We start from the raw sequence: 17,423 nt of genomic DNA, 5'->3' as shown, positions 1-17,423 counted from the left end.
ATCAAACCGTTGTGAAATTCCAAGCATCGGTAGAAATACACATTGATATTGAATGGAAGTCATGCCACCTTCAAACTGTCCATGTGCTTGGGCTGGAGGACTAATAGACATTCGGTCAAACAGTTCACGTGCTTGCCTACGCTTCTAGATTTCACACTTTCAACACAAAAGCACTGAAAACTATTTAATATTTGTATTGGAAGAATCTTTGACCATTTGAGATCATATGGAGCTACGATGACGCGCGATGTTTCTTGTGTTGATAGAGCCTATTATCAAATTCAACTCTTGTGCCTGCTTCTTGCATTCGATGGTCTAAGTTCTTAAAACTGCGTACTTTCCTTGTCTAAGCCCTTCAAACCACCATAAAATAGCTCATGTGCCTTACCTGCAGTTGAAGCCAAACCGTTCATGAGCCCTTCGCTATCAAAGTATTACATGCCTCCAAATTGAGGTTCGGGTTAGGGAAGAAAACTTTTAGATGAAGTTCGGATTCAAACTCAAACCTCCTAACCTTAACCTTTGAAAAGATTTTAATACGCAGAAAGAGAGTATTTCTAGTACGTGGAGAGAGAAAGTTTTAGTACGAGGAGAGAGAAAAGTACAGGGAGAGAAAGTTTTAGTACGGGGAGAGAAAAAAGTACGAGGAGAGAGGGAGTTTTGAATAGTTGGCAATTAACCTCTCTCCTTCTCTTCGAAATTAATTTAACTAGTTCTCACAGTAAAATATCCGGGTAACAAGTGTACAAAGAGCTTGTTTGTAATTTGTAATGTCCCCGTTTTTGGCAAGTCTGTGCAGTTGATGGAGTTAACACATTGTAGCGACCCTCGTGAGTTGACAGGGTATTTTAGGGGTCCCAGTTGTGGGCTTACTATTTTTAGTAAGTCTATTTTTGGCAGTGCAATGGGTGACCTTGGCAATTGGTCGTCACTCTTAGTCAATAAGGTTAATAATTGCATGAGCTCTTATTTATTCATTAATTATTAAGTTGCATTATTATAATAATATTTTTGGTATTATAATAATGACATTAACAGATATTTCTAAAAAGTGTGTTGGAAAGTTTCTAGTGTTGAGTTCTTTTGGGAAACTTCCACAATTTATGAAGTGGAGTTCTTTAGGAAACTTTGGCCAACAAAGGATTATAAATAGGAGCTCATTTTATTGGAAAAAACATGCTTGGATAAATTATTTTCTTTTGATGCTTTCGTGGCTTTTTCTGAGTTTGTTGTTTGCAAATTATGCTGAGGTATATAATTTGCCTTCCTCTCCTACTGTGATGTACTGTGCTTGAGTTGTTGATATTTCATCGGTTGGCTGAGAATTGAATTACCTGTTGTTGAATTGGAGCATCTTGAATAATATATTTTCTTTGCTTGATGCTGGCTGAGGGTTTTGAGAAATTCAAAGTTTCGCATAGGCAATTGCTCATCTTCCCAACTGTAACTACTGTGGCTAAGGGAATAGATTTTTTGAAGGAAGTTATCTGCATTAATTACTCCCAATCATGCATTAATTACTTCCAATCACAACTCCAATTTGGAATGTGATTTGGATTTGTGGGTCTGCCATTAGAAATCTAAGGCAAGTCTTATTTAATCTCTGAAAAAATGTCACTTGGTTGGACACCATATTTCCTGGGCTGGGAGATCTATTTGAGACAAGCATGTGAGGTGGTAGACATCATTGCAGGCCCAATGTATCAACAAAATACACCTGCAATTTGCTTGGCAGCCTGCGGCTTTGAATTCAGATCTGGCGACTATCATTTGGGACTTGCTATCTGCAAATTTGGGGGAGAGTTTATTTGTTGCAGACTTGTGGGGGTTTCTTTAGGCCTGCATTGGAGGTATTTGAGGCAGCGGATGCTCTGGGAGAAGGCTTTGTTTCAACTGGGCATTGCATTGGACTGTTCTGGAGATGCACATTTCCATTTGGCACTAGAAGGATATACAAATAACAACCAGGTTCATCATCATTGCAAATAAAATTTAGTTGTATGCAAAAATTTACAAATCTATTTTTTCCATTAGTAAATAAAATTCTGGAAATTCAGAGAGTTGTAATATTTTTTTGGAGTGAGTTGCTTGTTATTTCAGAACTATATTTTCATTGCAAATCTCAAAAGTTTGGATTGTTCTGAAATTTTATAAATGACATAATTGATTGGGAAAAGTTCAATTACATTATGTTCCTTTTGGAGTTGTACTCTTGACATTGTTTACAAAGTTTGCTTGCCAAGCATCTATCAAAATGGCAAACACCCGGGTAGTGTGAAGAATGGGTTTGATTTTGGTATAGCCAGGTGAGGGTTATTACATAATTAACATCCTACTTGAAATATCTTTAAAAAGTAGCTAGTAATTCCCTTCACCTATTGATAATATTGTTTAATGTTGAAAATATATTTATCAATATAGAGATCTTCCAATTAATCGGACAAAGATCATACTAGCAATTGGATATGAAAATGTGACTAGAATAAATTGTAAGGTCCAGTTTAATTTGATGTAATAAATATTTGAATTTTAGCAAATTGTGTTTTGTAATGTTGAATATCTTAAATTCTGTAATAATTGTTTTCCACACTAAAATATAGAATGTTTCTTAGTGGAATGTACTTGGTGTTGATGTTTAGGAATTAATTGATGATTTATGCAGCTTTGATGAATTATGCCATTTTGATGATAAGATCAGATTAATGATAGTTATAGAATTGCCTTTTTGGTTAGGACTTTTATGATTATGATCAATAATTGGGATTAGGGACACATGGTTTAGTAGATCAATTTTGGTTGATTACAATTGGTTTGTACTTGGCTTGCCTGGATCTGCCCTGGTTTGACCTAAGTTCAGCCTAAACAAACCACTCTACTTGGGTTTAAACCCTAGTCAAACCACAGGTGCACACTTCCTCTTAGTTAGGGAGGAATCCTTCTTAATGACTTCTAGTTCATCTTCTTGTCTTATCATTGTGATCCATTTATGAGAGAGAGATATACAGACGAGTCACATTGAATAATTGATTAATTAATTAATGTCTCAGGTAATACTTTGTGTTACTTGAAACATCTTTGTGAATCAGATGTGTAAGCCTTTTGAAGCTAACTTCAACACTCTCTCTTTTGCTAGGGAGGCTTTTATATTAGGTGCAAACATGTTATTAGATAGAGACTTATGCAATATCCACCATAGTGGATTTAAAATTACCTTTATGGCATGTTGTCGGATATCACCATATGTGCTATCCCCCAAAAGGATTTAAAATATCTACCATTATGGCATGTCATAAGGTATCATCACATGTTACCCACGATAATGGATTTAGAGGGTTAGCTTTTGGCATGTCTTAGGTTACCACCACATGTGTTATCCACCTTAAAGGATTTAAGATATTCACCATTATGACAAGTTGTTAGGTATCACCACATGCGTTACTTGCCATAATGGGTTTAGGATATCCACCATTATGGCACGTCGTCCGGTTTCACCGTATGTGTTACCCACCATAAGGGCTTGTTTGTTTGGTGGAATTGACCCGGAATTGGCATTGCTAAATTCTAGAGTTGACACCTTCTAAGTTTGGGTTCAAAATATAAAAAAGGAATAGGGATTTGTTAATTCCCATTCACCCCAAATCATGGATTTGAATCTTTCATCTAAATAGGTGGAATTGGAAAATCAACTCCAATTTCATTGAAATGAGAATTGAGAATAACTTAAATTGTGAACTTTTTGAAGCCTATCTTACCTCTCAGCCTATTTTAGTTTTGTCTGTTGTGGGTTTCATTTTTGTCAAATTCATGGGTTTGAGGATTGTGGAAGATATTTGGTTTTGGGAATTTTATTTTTGCCATTTAAATAGAATGTAAATGAGAACCGAAAAAAATGGGGAAACAAACATAATTTTTATGAAATGTTTCATATTTGAGTAGAAATTGAAGATAAGCCTTGGGTTTGATGAAACCATTTGGGGTCATTATCTAGAGCAATAGGCAAGTTGAGATCCAGCCATGGTGATTAGTTCAGTGAAATGATGCTGCTCAAACCCACTGATTCTTCTTCATTGGGTGGCAATTTTGATTTTGGCAAATCCTTATAGAGATCTTCACCATTGGTGATGTTTTCCTCTTCCAATCCGTTATCTTGCCTAATTGAGCATCCCTTGACCTTGTTGCTTTCCTTGTGCTTGCATAGAGCTTGAAATGATGAGAACATTTTCTTGCATGTCTTGCACTTGTACTTTGTCATTTTCTTGGGCACAACAACCTTCTTTTAAATCCTCAACTAGAGGTGTTGTCGTTGTTCTTCTTTTCTGCTTGAGATCCTTCACTCTAGATGTTGTGCAATTGTCATCTAATGTTGAGGGCTTATTAATTGTGGGTTTTCCAATGTTGAGGGATTATTAAACTGGTATTCTAATTTCAGAAATATGGAACCAAACACATAAAACACATCTCATTATGAATTCCTAGGTGAATTCCAAGTGAACCAAACAATTGTAGCCATATTCCAAAAACTATTTCTCGGATTTAAAACTTCCTGGATTGTCAAATACTGGAATTTGAAAATTCCAGTGTTATTTAATTCCAACAACCAAATAGACCCTAATGAATTTAGAGAAACATCTTTATGGCATGTCATCAAATACTGCCACATGCATTATCCACCATAGAATTAAGATATTTACCATTATGGCATGTCGTCAGTAGGAATTTGAAAATTCCAGTGTTATTTAATTCCAAAAACCAAACAAACTCTAATGAATTTAGAGAATTACCTTTATGGCATGTCATCAGATACTACCACATGCGTTATCCACCATAGAATTAAGATATTTACCATTATGGCATGTCATCAAGTATCACCACATGCATTACACACCATAATGGATTTAGGATATCTACCATTATGACATGTCATCAGGTTTCACCACATGTTACCCACAATAATGGATTTAGAGAATTAACCTTCATTGTGAGATCTTCACCTCACAATGAAGGTAACAGTGTGCAAGTGTCTTATCATTGAGAGATCGTCACCTCACAAGGATATTCATATCACAAGTACAAGGAATCACAACAAATTATCTCACATAGTGTTTTTACGGCATCACACACATGACATCGCCATGAACCATATCAAAGGGTGGATTAAGGACTTTCACCATAGATTTATTTCTCATGGAGAAAGATGCATTACAAGGGCTTGCACTTGAAACTTCTCCCTTACAAAGAAGAACTCATCAAGATATCAATCTTTTGACCTTATTCAAGTTTTCTTCAGATGAACTATCAAATTCACTTTGAAACTGATATCAATTTTCTGACCTCATCAACCAAGATTGTTTCTAATGAACTGTCAGATTCTCTCTAAATCTGATACCAAACTTCTTACCTACACATCTAGGGTTGCTTCTAGTGGATTATCAAACTCCCTTTGAACCTGATATCAAACTTCCAACCTCCTTGTCCAAGGTGGTTTCTGATGAACTGTCATACTCCCTCTGAATGTTGATTACTTCTCTTTGAAGTATCAAAACCTATTTAGAAGCAACAGAACCTAACTGTAAGAATAACATGTACATCCGATCATAGTGTCTGTTGAATATTGACATTATTTGTGAACAATTCACTACCAACTCAGCCTAATCCTCCAATGTCTATCATAGTCCAACCAAGAGTGTGCCCATTCAAACACTCTCCACCTTCAAGTTCATCAGTAAGAGGAACATCATTGATGAATATCTGAAATTTCAAATAGATAGTCCAAGTCTGCCCGAAGTACTATAAGAAACATAGAGATCACGGGCCTCAATAAGAGTCTCATTTTCACCATTGTTAAACATGCATACTTTCTTGAAAGATGGTTCATCATCCCTTAAATCATAAACTATATCTAGTAATGTTGAGTCCAAAGCAATGAACAATAAATTATCTAAAATTGAATTATCGATAATTGCATGAAAATTCACAAGCTTCGATATGAGCGGTAAGCTTAAAAAAGATGTAGCATCTTTACTATCACCAACAAGATAGTCATATACGTCTCTAGTTGAAGAACATGGCTGCTCTACTCTCCCTCTCAACTTATGACCTTCTGTTAATGGCATCCATTAGTCATCTACATAAATTTTTCGACCCTTCACGCCAAGGCACAAAATACGCAAGGGATCAAACTACACTGCTTCTATAGCATAGACCAATACGAGGGTCTATTTACCTTCCAAATGAAGAATATCATGCAAAGAGTGGCCGCTGTCTTTAGTAGTATCACGTGTTTGGAAATTCAGTAGAGCAATGCAGGAAACTCACACCTTCTAGCAATATTCAACTTCAACATGAAGCAATCACACGTTATGATGCTCACAATCTTTAGGATGATCTTTTAGCTAGATACACAAGGAAAACTGCTCTGAGAATAATCCCAAGTGTGCCTTACACTATTATTTCTCATTCAGGTCTTAGCTCTGATGTTGTCAAATATTTGCGATGAAACATCCACTGCAATATTAGGACATTCTATATGTAACTTTATGCACACTCTACAAGTTCATTTATTCATTGCCTAATACTTAACTCAATATATGCTGAATTGTATAATCGTTCATTTGTAATTCCAAAAGTAATAACCTGATTCCACCAGTAATTTCCTCAACAACATAGTTTCCCAAATGAGTCCATTAGACTTGAGGTTGTCAGCCTTTTAGAACTTAAAAAACTTATTTCAAATTTAAAAATTGAAACCTAAATCATTCTGCCACAAAATTGATAGTGGGTCTGGGTTGAATGCCAAAACCAAATTTAGTCCAAATAACACATACAAGGACTTCTTCGTGGGCTTCTACAACTCCATGAGAGCCGGTCTTGCACTGCACATGGGCCAAAGTAGAGGCAAATAGTCTAACTATGTTGAGGTTAGAAGGGAAAGGATCAATCTGTACAAGGTCTCGCAAATCAAACACAAAGGGCCATGAATGAACACAGACAACTTTGAGGATACGTGGTCATCCTGTGGATTTAATCACATGAAAAAGAAGGGTCACTTGAAGAAATAAAACCATCCTTTGTTTTTGATGGAAATATAGGCGAAATAAATATTTCATTCAAAGAGAAATCACTCTCAAATATATAATTCTGGGTAACATTTTTATCAGTCATGCTATTGATACCATTGTTCAACTTTTTAGTCATCTTTGTTAGAGTAAATAATTATTTATTCTTTTACTTAAGTTTACGTAGGCTAAGCATTTATTTATTAGTTGTAGTTGATGAGTTGTTGACAACATGGGAGTTTGTTCCTACCTAAGTCATACTTATCTCCTCACCTTGATCGACGATATTCCACCTTCTGTGGACGTATGCTTCATTGTCAACCTTATCTTCTAGCACTTTCCAACTTTTTCTACAAGCTTCCTTGAGGCCTTTATATTCGGTTTCACTCATTGTAAATTCATATCATTCACATAGCAATTTCATTTTCCTATTGTGAAATATTTTCTCTTGCTTTGTTTTGCTTCAAGCTCTTGCTCCTTCGGTTTCTCTTTAATAGGCAATTTGCATGCAGGTGATCTTGGTGCACTGTGAAGTTGGATTTCATCAACTTCTACATGGTATCAAAGCCTCCTTGCTGCTTTTTGGTTGAAGGATTTTTGAAGCCGCGATTTAGAGACACAAACCCTAATTTGTTTGTGATTTTTTCTTCAATCGAGAGGAAGAGCATTTTTTCAGTATTTGGAGAAAAAGGACAAAAAGGGTTTGACATAATAGATCTGACATTTTTTGGAGGTGCGATGGAGGCGATTCAGAAAAAATAACTACAGAGGTGATTTTCAAACAACGATATCTCCCTCATACAAACTCGTTTTTTCAAGCAATTTTTTTGTTTTTGGGTAGAATTTTGTGATCTATGCATTGGTGCAAGAAGTTTGACATCTCTGTTCCTAAATTTTTCTGCAACTCGAAAATCCCTTTTTTTGCACCTTCAAAGGCTTCATTCAGGCTCATATGGACACATTTTTCAATGCTATTTTTAAAAAAAGTGCATGATTTATTGTCTACTTTTCAGATTTGGAATCAGTTTGGAGTAATATTGAGCTCCTATTTTTGGTGTTGAAGTAGAGGCTTCAATTTCTTTCCTCTTTGCATTAGGAATCCAGGTTCTTTTCTTAGTTTTTGTGCTTTCTATAGTTGTTTCTTTGGTATTTGAGGGATATCTTTATCAGTTGTGGGGGGCATTTACTTTTCTGTAATTTACTTCAGAATTGACCCTTCTGCTTCTGTCTTCTCTCAATGTCGGATCCTTCTGCAACCTAGCTCACGTTGCACAACTATCACATCTGGAAGGCACAAATGACTAGGCTTCTCATGTCAAGAGGCTTATGGTCATGTCTGGATGAGAACCAACTTCTTCTAACACGCCCTTTTGAGGTTATTCAACATAGGAATAAAATGGATGAGGCCATGAGATTGATTGCACTGAACATTTTAGATAGTCTACTGTTTCACTTGGATGGTTTGACCACTCCATGGGCTTATTGGACCAAATTTTAGACTTCGTTTGGCACAGTGAATGAGTTCCAAGCACTTCATCTTGATGTAGAGTTGACTTCATTGTCACCAGACAACTTTCCCACCATTGAAGACTTCTTGCTGAAGTTCAAATCTTTGTGTGCAGTTTTGTAGGGATGTGGGAAAAAAAAGATTGGTGATGAGTGTATCTTTTTGATACTCTCAAAGTTGAGGGGACAGTATCAAATCTTCTCTTCCACTTTCTACTCCACTATGGATGCCTTGGGTGACAAACATAGGATGTCTTCATTTGAGATATTTTGTGATCGGTTAACTCAGGAACAGTACAAGATCACTCAGATGGATTCACTTACAAGTTCACAGTCACAGGCATTGCTTGCCAAGGATACAAAGGAGCAGAAGTTGAAGTAGATATCTGATTCCTCTTCTTAGCACTCTACTGGTTCATCATCTTCTAAGAAGAAGGAGAAAAAGAAGATTGAGACTCCTACCTGTTCCTATTGTCAGAAGGGATCTCATGATGAGTCACGTTGTTTTCAGAAGAGATTTGATGGCTATGAGAAACAGATTGCTGATTTGCAAGCTCTCCTTTAGAAGAGCACTATTTCCTCTCCATCCTGTTCTACCTCACAAGGGTCTTCTTTTCAGTCTTCCTCCACATCTTCAACATCTACACCAGATCTTGGAAAGGGTCATGCATTACAAGCTTCCATTGCATCTCCTTCACAGGTTCCTTGGATACTGGATTCAGGTACTTCTAACCATATGACATCTTCTCAAGGTGTCTTCTCCACTATTGAGGCTTCTCCCATTCCTCATATTCTCATGGGGAATAACACTGCCCTACTAGTCTGTGGGAAAGGTTTAGTTCGCATCCAGGATGGTATATTCAATGATGTATTGTATGTTCCATCTCTGTCTGCAAACCTTCTTTCGATTTCTCAGATTATACGTAGTGGATCAGGGAAGACAGTTGAGTTCACTGCTGATTCAGTCTTCATTCGGGATCGTGTAATAGGTCTTATTGCTATAGGGGTAGTTGATCCTTCCACTCGTCTCTACACCTTCTCACACTTTGGTCCACCATCTTCATTGTTGGAGCACACTACTTCTCTTTCACAGGAGCATCATGTGGTGCAGTCAGGATACTTGAACCTTTGTATTGTTCCTAAGATCCCTGTTTTGACTACCACACCACATTCAGTTGAGGTCTTTTCTCTTCAGCAGGATTCTTCTTCTGCTCTACCTAATCCTCCAACTCCATTCGTCGAGCCTCCAAGTGCACCTGTTGCGGATTCTACAGTGGACATTCATGACAGTGTCATCACACCTGCCTTGGGGATTCCCTTTCAAGATCCTCATATTTTCTGCTTTGAGCATCAGCTAGGCCTTCCAGTTTTCTCTCTCATTTAGGGGTTCCCTTGTCTTGTTCCCTTGTTTACTCTGCATTGGAGTTTCATTGGTTCGATTCTTTCTCCAGGGGCTCCATTATTCTGGGGGGGCTTTGGCATCTTTTCTATCTTTCATGGGGGGGCTGGTTGTACTTATGATTTTGCGAGAGTCTCTTGAGCCATTTCCGGTGGAAGTTGTCCTTGGGGGGTCTTGTTGAGGCCTTCCTTCCTTCATGTTTTTTTTCAGTATGTTCGTTCTTACCTCTTTTTGGGGGAGGGTTTTTCCCATGAGGTTTTCCCTCTTTCCCCGTTTTCAGAGGTTGCATTTCTTTGCATTGTACATGGGTACCTAACATGGCCTTGTTGCCGGGACCCACTCTGCATTTTATCTTAGTTTGTGAGCTTAAGGCATTCCCCTAAGTTGCACTTAAGGGGGGGTGTTAGAGTAAATAATTATTTATTCTTTTACTTAAGTTTACTTAGGCTAATGCATTTATTTATTAGTTGTAGTTGATGAGTTGTTGACAACACGGGAGTTTGTTCCTATCTAAGTCATACTTATCTCCTCACCTTGATCGAGGATATTCCACATTTTGTGGACATATGCTTTTTTGTCAACCTTATCTTCTAGCACTTTCTAGCTTGTTCTACAAGCTCCTTTGAGGCCTTTATATTCGTCTCACTCATTGTAAATTCATATCATTCACATAGCAATTTCATTTTTCTATTGTGAAATATTTTCTCTTGCTTTGTTTTGTTTGAAGCTTTTGCTCCTTCGGTTTCTCTTCAGCAAGCTATTTGCATGCAGGTGATCTTGGCGCACTGTGAAGTTGGATTTCATCAACTTCTACAATCTTCTCTATTCATTAATATATACAAGCTTTCATATGCAACAATTTGAATGTTTCTAAGGATTTTGTCATTGTTGTTTTCAATGGAATTTTAAGTAATGCTTTTCCACTGTGCATTATTTCATGGTGAACCTCAAACATGAATATGTATGTGTTGTATCTTTAAATATTGGTATTCCATTCAATAATAGATGAATTAAATAAGTCTTCACATTTTTGATCAATCACACCAATTTTTGTGTATCATTTCAATTTTATTTACAGCTCTCTGCAGATCTAAAACTTATACTATCTGCAATGCATATATACCGCCCGTTGTAACTATCTCTACCACCTATATATAAATGGGTATGCTATTGTACGTATATATTTAATTCATGCATATCTTTGATTAGCGTATCTTCTTCGATAAGAAATATATATGTTATTGTTACCAATTTAACATACCTTTTAAATTGTTATGTTTTACGCTAAACTGATTATGTTTTAACTGCTGACTAAATGTGTTTAGCTACTGAGAGTATATAGTGCAGAACGAAAAGAATGCAGCAAACAAAGTACAGGAAGCATAAGATAGAGAATTGATCACTTTTTCAGGATACAAGTACCAAAAAATAATACTTTTTACTCAAGTATTCAAAAAATATTTTTTTACAAAGTGTTTGTATTTACACAGTACTTGGATACAATGCATTCAGATATTACTAGTGCTCTCAGCCCCTAACATAAATATTTGAATCAAACGCATTGTACAAATAGAAAAGTACTGAAAAAGAGATAGAAAGGAAAGGCATCCATTGCCTGAATGGAAAGTTGTTGCGTTAAATGCTGGAGGGCTGATCCCGCATCTCCATCCGAGAGTAAAACCTGCAAAAAATAAGTAAAGAAATGGATCAGTTCATATGAACTGAGCAATGGAAGACTTTCCTATCATCTATACTCTGCTGTTTATACAAAATAGTCATCCAGATAACTATGCTAAAAGGCAAGGCAGCAAGAAAATCTGAGGAAAATAAAACATGTTTTTATTAACGAGTTTGTTCCATGTGCAGAAACAGGTATGAAGACTTGAGGCTATGGAGGGATCATGCGTACATTACATGCATGAAGCCTTTTGGCTGAGATTGTTTGGGCAAAGACAGAAGATATTGGGGAGGCTGTCGAGGGGGCATACATAAATTACAAGTATGGGACCTTTCGGTTAAACCAATGTAGCTGATTGAAGACTTTGAGGAGATCATTAAAAGAACACGCATACATTACAAGCGTGGAACCTTTTGGTTGAATCATGTAGCGGCAAAGGATGAGAGGAAACCGTCAAGGGGGCATACATAATTCAGGCTTTGGATGAAGACCCAAGGTTGAAGGTCTTAAGGAAGGGTTTTGTTTGAAGACAAGGACTGCCTAGATATTGGCTGCAACGAAGGTTTCATTACAATCAGCATTGCACAAAAGTTTGCATGCAAAAGTATCATGGGCATAGATATTGATGATAGGGTTATATAGAAAGCAAGAAGTCACCTTAAAACAGTTACTGGTGTTAAAGAATCTATAGAAAGAAATAAATAATCTGATAGAATAAACATGTTATGACGGGATGATGTATCAGAAAATGTTGATGGAAGATACACAAATCAGAGTCTGCTTGAAAGAGTTTGCTTCAGAACTGAAAATTTCATTCAGAAATCCTACTGTGAGTTTGATGCAAAATATGATACAGTGCTCTGCTTAAGTGTCACCAAATGGGTCCACCTAAATTAGGGAGATGCAGGTTTATTTTGTCTATTTGCAAAGTTTTGGCAAGTTCTTAGGCCAGGTGGCATTTTGATTTTAGAGCCTCAACCATGGAAATCATATGAAAGTAAGCACTTTGTTTCTGAGGCCGCAGCAGAAAATTTCCACAGCATTGTTCTTAGGCCAGGGACTTTTAGGGATATTCTACTTGATAAGATTGGTTTCAGATCAATGGAAAGAATCAGTGCGCTGGTGCCAAATAGTACATCTGGTTTTAACAGGCCAATTTATGTGCTTATAAAATGAATCTCAAGTTCTGGCTGAAGAAATAATCTCATGTCAAATAGCAACATAAGTTTATTTTGCAATTTTTTTTAAGGATGCTGGTCTGAACAAACAGGCTAAAAGTAATGCAGAATCAAAATATCTATCTAATTGGGCATGACTCGACAACAGCAAGCTATTGTTGATGGTCTAAAAGATAGTGTCTTAGCTTTTACCAGTAACATTCCTAAAATAAATGCAAACGATATCACAGATCTGATCCTTGTAACACAATATTTTGACACAATGAAGGATATGGCGCCCGAAATGCACCAGTAAGAAGAAGATTTGTAAAAAAAAAAACCTATCAGCAGCAAGAGAGGTCATCCAAAGCTGGAGAATCAAAGAAATCCTTGCAAATGGTGAGGTAATTGTAGCCATACAGCATGATGAACTCATGCTTACAAAAAACGACTATAACCATGGAGAATATGCCCAGATCTGCAAGTTAATCGCTGTCCAAGACACAAAAAATCAGAACCCATGAGCTACCAGCAAATATGGAGTCCCAAAAAAGTGCAAAGAAACCCGCATGGTAACTCTCCAACCAGCCGGAATCAAAGCTAGTAAAACAAATAGCCTCTCTCAGTAAATATTACAAGAACCCGCGGCCAGCAAGTAGAAAATGGTGTCCAAAGATAACATCAGTAAGAAGAGAAGCCGCAGTCCAAAGTTCATCAAATGGCAGCTTAACCAGCAAGCTCATGCATGGACTAGCATACAAACTCATGCCCAATATCAACGTATATACCTTTCAAACTTAGAAAAAAACGTCCATAGCATGAAAGCATGTTTACCGTATAGGTTAATTAATAATTGCACACATAAAGAATACGAACATGAACAACAGAACTCATTATTATTCGCATATGCCAAGATATTACATTAGGTTCTGATATCCTCATTACAATGCTTCTGAAGGGGTTATAAATACTTTCCGAGGAACCTTCCCGAAGGTATCTGTCGGCCAGATACATTATGTCTGCTACATAACAAAAACCTTTCCGAAGGGACGCATCAGTTGATACACAATTTCCTTCCCGAAGGGACCCGTCGGCTGATACACAATTTCCTTCCCGAAGGAACCCGTCGGTTGATACACAATTTCTACCGACGACATCATCCCCCCAAAAAGAAAAGTCGTCTCCTGACGACTATTACAAAATCGCGAGAGAAATCAACAACCAAAATAAATTAACTGACTAACTGGTCTTCAACATTGTCACCTTAGCCAATCTGACATCTGACCCTGATAGCCACCTGTGCTGCTTTCTGCCTTCCAATTCCGGGTACACTGAACCAAGTGTCACTGCACTGCCTCCAACTGGATGATCAGCTCCTCCCAAGCTCTCTACGCATCCACCAAGACAGCCTCACGGCCAACACCTACTCTCAGTGCCTTTAGTACATAGACACTCCATGCCTGCAACAACTCCAAGTCTTCTCAACTGGTCAAACTCCCACGACTGATATCCGCAACGACTGGGGGTCCAGGGGGCAACGCCCCCGGTGGGGTCGAGGGGCAGCGCCCCCGCGGGGTCCTGTCACCCTTCTGTGATGAAATCCGTACGGCTTCAATCTTGACACTGTCTGCTGATTGCATATGGATGCCTCCTTCCTGGACCTGCCACGCACACGGGTTTTGATAAAACAATTCTGAAGGCGTCTTCACTATTTCAATCTTTTGGAAAAACCGTACTGCAATATCCCACCAAGTCTTCAAAATCCGTACGATGGAAAATAACAAAATTTGGCTCCAAATTCCGTACATTAACCTGGAGTATTGCAAAATTCGGAATTTACAAAATGTATGCTCGCAAACTCCATAAATCCGTACGGTGAAAAAGTCCATACATTCTCAGTCTATTGAAATCCGTACGGTGGTTCCAATTACAATACTCAGCTCTTAAAAACCGTACACTACTTAAAAAAATCGTACAACACTTAAAAACCGTACATCTAAAAAAAGTGCACCAATCTTCAATTATGGAAACCGTACCACTTTTTCCTGCAAATCGTACAACACTCCTTTTCCCTGAAAACCGTACGATACGTGCACCAATCTTCAATTATGGAAACCGTACCACTTTTTTTCTGAAAACTGTACGACACTCCTTTTCCCTAAAAACTGTACGGTACATATGGAAGCCGTACGGTATTCTTCCCTTCACTATGAAATCCGTACGGTACTGTTTTCTTCAAATATTGAAACCTGTACACCAAAAAGAAAATCGTACACTGCAAGAAAAAGCCGTACTTCTCATACTTTATAATATGCAAAAGCCGTACTTCCTCCAAAACCGTACGGTGAACAGTTAAGAATCCGTACGGTAAGTAGTGAAATTCGCACAGTGAAAAAGTCTGTACATTTTCAGGCTATGAAAACCCATACGGTGGTCTCAGTGTTACAATATGCAACTCTTAAAAAACTGTACAATGCAAAAAAAATTGTACTACAGTAAGACCGTACACCAACCCTTCAATTATGAAAACCGTACATTGTCTACAAAACCATACTACAAATATTAAATTGTTTGGAAAACCGTACTAAAACCATACATCATCCTTCAAATATGAAAAACCGTACGGTACTTCCTTTTCCCTTTAGATATGAAACCGTACGGTACCTTTTTGTTAAATTTTTTTTTATAAGAAAGAATAGCAAAGTCAGTTTACCCTTTGACTATCGTCATCGTTGGTCTGCAATGACGAAGGGGTCTCCCGAAGGCCATTTTGTGATGTAGATGTCTTCTGGCCGTGGTATATCTTCAGCTTCGAGCCATTCACCGCCTGATGCACTTCCTGTCCATCCAAAGTCCATAATTTTATTGCTCCATTGTCCCCTACTTCCCGGATCTGATACGGCCCAACCCACTTAACTTTGAACTTGCCTGGTTTGATCTCATTCCACTGTCCGAGTTGAAACCTGTTACGCCTGTTCTGTGTCATCTCCATATCACCCAGTTTGTTCCCGAAGTTCGCTACCATGGACTCCGTCAGTTGCCCCTTCTGTCTGTCAATAACACATTCACTTTGTACTGTTGCAACTTTTATTAAACCCTTTCGCTTTGTTGCCTGTGCAGACCGTATCGTGTGTCTTCCTTGCTGCTGGTACCCTTTTACTATTTCTATGGTTCGACGTAATACTTTATTCCTGCGCAGTCGTAAAGTAGAATCTTTCCTTCTTTTGGGTTCGTACTATATGTTCTGTCCTTCAGCTTCAGTCATATCTGCGTTTCCTTCTTCGGCTTCTCTGTGTTGTTTCGAACATTCATTTCCTCCTTCGGCTTCTCCATGTTCCTTCAAACATTCATTTCCTTCTTCTTTCTTACCTTCATCGATCCTTAGCATATTACAACTTGGGAAGAGCTCGTAATCCTCTATCTGCCAGTGGTAAAGACCATTTACTGAATCCAGATCGTCATCTCCTTCCAATCGTAGGACTCCCTCCTGATCTGGTTCTATATTCTGCCTCCTTTCATCCTCTTCTTCAGAATCTGACGATAAAGCTTCTTCTCCAACCATCTGAGTGTGTAGATCGATGACATACCTCCGCCCTTTGCTTTCAAGTGATAAAGTATTTTTCTTCCAATTGTGCTTCGCCTTTGCTTGTATCAGCCACCCCGACCCAGAATAGCATCGTACCCTTTCCGCTTGAGAGGAATCACAACGAAGTCCAACAAGAATGGTTTTGTTCCAATTGTCACTGGTTGCGCTGTGAGTATTCCCAATGGCTTGATTCCATGTTGATCGGCTGTTAACAACTAGAAGGTAGGTAGCCACAACGTTGGCTATCCTAACTTTTTCCAGGTGTCTTCAGGCAACACATTGACACCGGACCCTCCATCCACAATCGTTTTCGTCAATACAGTCTCGAGAATTCCCATTTCGACGACTGTCGGATAGTGTCCGGATGAGAGGGCTAACAACATCGGATCTTCTGCACTTGCGCCACTTTCCTTCTCCTTTTTGTCCGTTGTACTTGCTCCACTTTCCTGCTCCCTTCCATGTTCTCTTGAGAGTTTAGCAGCGGGGACGATATTTGTGAGTGCTGATCGGAGCTGAGGCATAGTGAGCAACAGATCGTTTATCCTGATGGGTATCTCGGCTTGCAATATTTGCTGTACGATGTTCTGTTCTACGTAGTTCCGTACGGAGGTACCAGGCGTGTCCTTCAGGTGTGCCATTTCTGCCTGCGTTGCTCTCTGGATCTCTGCCCGTGCTTCCTCCAGTCTCTTCTTTTCCTCTGTCGAATCAGGGTATAGCTTCGCCTGCTTCCAAGTGATTGCCAGAACTTCTTCCTCACCTGTCCCGACAGTAATCAAGTTTACTCCAAACTTTGGGCATTAAATTGTTATGTTTTACGCTAAACTGATTATGTTTTAACTGCTGACTAAATGTGTTTAGCTACTGAGAGTATATAGTGCAGAACGAAAAGAATGCAGCAAACAAAGTACAGGAAGCATAAGATAGAGAATTAATCACTTTTTCAGGATACAAGTACCAAAAAATAATACTTTTTACTCAAGTATTCAAAAAATATTTTTTTACAAAGTGTTCGTATTTACACAGTACTTGGATACAATGCATT

At 38.2% G+C, this 17,423-nt stretch overlaps 1 protein-coding gene and 1 pseudogene across 2 annotated transcripts in view; both read left to right on the top strand.

The window, feature by feature from the left end:
* The window catches only part of HK1 (histidine kinase 1), a 278,995-nt gene that overhangs the window by 59,787 nt on the left and 201,785 nt on the right, over window positions 1–17,423 (top strand). The gene's annotated exons all lie outside the window — the stretch shown is intronic.
* LOC149529034 (putative RNA methyltransferase At5g51130) lies at window positions 1,612–12,814 on the top strand (annotated as a pseudogene).

Source organism: Cupressus sempervirens, chromosome 11 (genome assembly GCF_028749045.1).
Source record: "Cupressus sempervirens isolate cs-2001-9-10 chromosome 11, ASM2874904v1, whole genome shotgun sequence".
In the NCBI taxonomy this organism is placed as follows: Eukaryota; Viridiplantae; Streptophyta; class Pinopsida; order Cupressales; family Cupressaceae; genus Cupressus; species Cupressus sempervirens.
Note: the sequence above shows the minus strand (reverse complement) of the source record. Positions and strands in the feature narration are given on the sequence as shown.